Genomic DNA, 5,063 nt, shown 5'->3' on the forward strand with positions numbered 1-5,063 from the left:
TACACTATACAGCCCTACCCTACATAGCTTTCTGTCCTCTACTTTATATTCTTTGGCCCAATGCCCGTTATGATATGCCTAAACCACCCCACTCAGAAACCATTTTCTTGATTTTGCCTGACTGAAAAAGCTTCAGTGTGTTTTGCAAAAGACTAGATATGACAGCTGAAAAGTCTGATGATCCAGTCACATCGTCTGGACAAACCTTGAAGAGATTTTCAGGCACTGTACCCGGCCTTTACAATTTTTAAGAAATTAATTTCATTATCACTATTATCATCATTATCATTTGAAGGGTTTTTATTTTGGCACAAAGTCTCATTTAGGTCAGGCTGGCCTAGAATTCATTGTTAGCTGAGACTGGCCTTGAACTCTTAATCCTCCTGTCTCCCAAGTGCTGGGATTAAAGGTATATACTACCATGCCTAGCTTAGAGAGCCTTTCCGTGGTGTAAGTGAAGTAGTTCTCCGTTACTTTTTATCATGACTCTGTGCTTCTTTTCTTTTAAAAAGGCATTTTAAAGCAAATAGTGATAATTTATGCATTTACTTTTGGTTATGTAGTACTTGTGGCTAAATCTTTTATATGCTATGAAAAGAGCTTCAGCTATTTGTTTCCTTTTGTCTTATTACATTTTAATGTGTGTATGTGTGTGTGTGTCTGTGTGTGTGTGTACCCATGCATGCGTTCACGCTCATACAAGTCAGTTCTCTCCTTCCACCATGTGGGACCTGGGGATCAAACTCGGGTCATCAGACATGAACTGCCTTTACCCACTGAGCCATCTTGCTGGTCCTTGCTTAATTTTAAACCCGAGATGCTGCCCTTGCAATGTATGCTCTAGGAGGGCAGGGCTTGATTTGTCCTAACGCCAATGTATTCTCAATATCTAGGACAGGGCCTGGTACATAAGAAGAACTCAAGGAATAGTTGTTGGTTATGTGGAAATAAAATCACCAGGAAGTTCTTTCATTTGTGTATTTTCTTTTTAGAGCAAGACAAATAAAGTCTTCTAAAGTCTGAGGCCTTGCTTTGTGAGCCAAATTCTTGGGATGTGTTTCCCATGCCTCAGCATCTTCAGCCATATAACCACACAGCACTCCTGATCAGGCCGCCAGGGGTTGAAAGAAATACAATGGGCATGGACTTTTCCACCACACCAAATTCTAATCCTGACCTTTCCAAAGAAGTTATTGAGAAAAGCTGAAGGTGGTGAGGGAGGGAGGAGTGTTGTCAGGTTGTCCATGTCTAGGTAGTGGGATCTAACCCTGAGCACAGAGAACTCAAACAAAAGAGCAGAAGGGCATATGTACCATGATAGGTAGAGCTAAAGTCTTCGTAAATATGTCTGAGAAAAAGAATTCTTGGTCCCACAAAAGGAAGGAGCATTTTGTATTTGAGTTGCAAGGTAATCAGGATATTTTGAAGCTACAAAGAAGTTTAAGAGTCTGTATAGGAATATGAGACTACTATTGAAGGCCTTAATGTGGGAGGGGGAGGGGAAGAGAGAGAAAGAAAGGGGATGGAGAGTGCAGGAGAGAGAGAAAAAAGAAAGAGAACACAGTGAATCCGGGCTTTTCACATCTAAAAATAGAAGAATCTTGTGTGTGTCTGTGTGTGTGTGTGTGTGTGTGGAGTGTGTGGGGAGCCCATTTCCTAACTTTAATGTGGTGAGGCGACAGAATAAACTGCCTAGCAAGGACGTTGAGTCACTGGTATTAGAGGCATTCAAACGTCGTGATCAAATCCTAGAGGCATTATCAGTACCAGCAAAACCTCCTGACTGTTGGCAACGGGAGCAAGTAGCGGGGTCTGTCTTCAGAGGCCAATGTTCATACATGTGTAGAACCCCCACCGCACACACATTTGCACCCTGAACAGAAAAAAATAAATGAGCTCGTCTCATCTCCTTGCAGCATTCATTTCACTGGTGGTGAAAGAGCCACTGCCCTCCAGAAACTGTGTTTCTTCTCCCCAGCGACAAGCCACATCTGTGATCCTGATATACCTCTGCAAAGATCCTCCTTGTATACCCCTAGGCCTCCTCAATCAAGAAACATCCAAAAACTTTACTGATCTACCTTCATATAGCTATGTATGGAGACATGTCTGCATAGTCTTTCTGTGTCTCTGTCTGTCTGTCTGTCTTTCTGTTTCATCAATTTCAACAGGTTTTAGCTGGATTCCTACAACCTAATAACCTCTGGGAATGCTCCCCCCCCCGCCTTTCTGAGTGTTCAATTCACTATTTCTATATTTTCCTTGGAGACGGGTTAGACATTATTTACCTCAGGAGCTATTGGTAACACTTCCTCAAATCCCATTGCTGACCACAGAAGAGACCATTTCTGCTCAGAGGCCTCAGGGAACCAGCCCCATGTCTTGCCCTTTGTCCTTGTCTTTTCTCCCACCCCATGATTTCCGGCTTCTGTTTGGCATCAATGAACCCAGAGGCCTCCTGAGTCTCCCTGAAAAGAAGAGGAAAAAACAAGACCCAAATGAAATGGATCAACTAGTAGACTGAGAAATTGAAAATGTACCAGAGGCTCGGAGAGGGAGATGAAGAGCAGCAAGGCAGGAATGAAAGTGGAAAGACCCCAGCTGAGAAGCCAATGACCACAAATGGCCCTGCAGGGTCCATGCCCAGCCAAAGCTGCTCTGCTTTGCTGTTCATTGTTGGCTCAGGGACAAAAGTGTGACATCTACTGGGGCTGGCCAGCAGCAAACAGTGAGCTAGAGGGATCTAATCTCCAGCATCCCATCTTGTTCTCAACTCCATTTTGAGGTTCCTCCTCCCAGGCTCCTAAGCTTTCTTCCTGTCCCACAAGCCTCGGTCTACCTCCCCTTCAAGCAAATTCACCCCTCTCTGTCTCGTTTCTGCAGAACCTTGAGTGTTTGGGGGGGGCATTTGTGTTCTCAGGTATGAAGTGGGGGATGCTGTGGCTGAAAGATGCATTCTCCAAAGCTGTACTATGGTAGGTTGGAGGATGAAGAGAGGAGGGTGGTGAGCAGTGGTCTCATACATAGTGGAAGCTTTAGGTGAGGTTAGCAGGCTTCTTTATAGCAGGTCTTCTCAGAGCCTTTGATACGGCAGTGTGCATTTTGCAGCTATTAAATGGGTATATAGCATTTCTCAAACATACTTGGCCAGAGACTCTTGAGATATGGGTGTCAGAGCAGCTTATGTGATGGTCATGTAACCTGGTTGAATTTTCTTAATAGCCCTTAACCCCCAAACCTAAAACAATATCTGCAATGGCTGGAGAAGACTGTGGCTGTTACATTGGATCAACTACTAGGCCATAGAGAAGACATTAGTTTAAAAAAGACCCCAGGGATGAGCTTGTGTTTTGTCACATATTATAGGAGATTGCCACTTGCCAATAGTATACCATAGCTCTCAACTACACTAATATATACCCCTTTTGTAGGCTCCTTGGGATATAAATATGCAGAGATAGAGCTCTGCATTCCCAAGCCATGTCTCTTTTTCATGTCAAACTCATGGGTGATTGCAAATTCTCTCCAAATTATCTGATTTCTGTGACTTTGTTCTTCACTGATGCTGGTAGTCTCCCAAATTTCAGTTTAGAAAGCTTCCTGTCTCAAGAAGGGTCAGCTGTAAGCATGGCCTGTCCCCGTGCCTTAGGTTCTCCAGTATGGGTCCGTGAACTAAACACCACTTTCCAGTGAACAGAATAAGATAAATGGAGACACTGGAGAGAACTTGAGGGCTGTGCTTACTCACACAGCCCCTCTGCTAGCCTACGAAGCAGCCTAACTAGATGGGTCCCCATCAGGGACATCTACTAGATCCCTTTGAAACGGCCAAAATGCTCTTCAACTGGTAAGTTGAATGAAGTAGACACCAAGGTGCTCTTTTGAACAAGGTGACTGCTGTGGTTTCAATATGAAATGTCCCATGTTTACCAGTTCATGCTAAAAATGGGGATGCTTGTAACATGTATGCAGAGGGCTTGGTCTTCTTGTGAGACCCCTAACAGTGAGAGCAAGGGCTGTCTCTTACTCTAGTGCCTGCTTTTGGGACCCTTTTCCTCCCACCTTATTGTCTCATCTAGCCTTAATAGGAAAGGAGGTGCCTAGTCTCACTGCAACTTGATATACCACAACTGGCTGATATCCATGGGGAGACCTGCCTATATCTGAAGGGAAAGAAGAAGGTAGAGGAGTAGATGTGGGAGAGGGAAGGACTGGAAGGAGAGAAAGGAAGGAGGGGTAACTTTGGTTGGGATGTAAAAACAAACAAATGTGAATGCTTAGTCCCTCTCTTGTGGCATTATTATTTTAAAGGATGTGGGACTGTTAGAACATAGGACCTGGCCGATGGAAGAAAATCTCTAGGAGCAGGTCTTTGAAGTTTCTACTTGCCCCTGGTTCTGGTACAAAACTCTTCTTGAGGGGTTAGAGAGATTGCCCAGCTTGGTCCTTAAGAATGTTTATGGCTTTTGCAGAGAGAAGAGTGAATTCAGGTCTCCACACCCACATTGGCCAGGACCAGGGGAATCTCATGCTCTGGCCTGCTCGGGCACCTGCATGCATGCACATGCCCCCACACAGCCTCAATTTAAAGCATTGAAAAAACTCTTGGCTTCATACCAGCTGCCGTGTGAGGAGTCTCTGCCCCATGCCCCTGTTCTATGAACTCTGCCATGCCTTCCTTGCCAAACTGGACTGAAATCCCCCTGAAATCATGAGTCAAAATAAATTCTTCTTCCCTGAAATTGCTCCCCTCCAGTCACTTTATTTTGGTTGCAGTGATGACACAAAATTGACTAAAACAGAGATTTAATCTTGGGCAGGGATTTCTTAGCTACCTGAGACAAAGAGGATTTTGCTCACTAAACATTGAGCTCTCCAAAGGTGATACTAGCTCCTAATAAAAGCAGTCTGGCCTCTGTGCTCAGTGCTGCTCAGAACCCCCAGAAGTACCATGCTCCATGCTATAAAAGACCCTTTAGAGCAGCCACACAAATTAGAGTGTAGCCAAAGGGAAGTCATTAAAACGCTGTCAGGTCAATGGTTGGGACCTGTTCTAGGACTTA

The sequence above is a fragment of the Chionomys nivalis genome, chromosome X, assembly GCF_950005125.1.
Source record: "Chionomys nivalis chromosome X, mChiNiv1.1, whole genome shotgun sequence".
Classification (NCBI taxonomy): Eukaryota; Metazoa; Chordata; class Mammalia; order Rodentia; family Cricetidae; genus Chionomys; species Chionomys nivalis.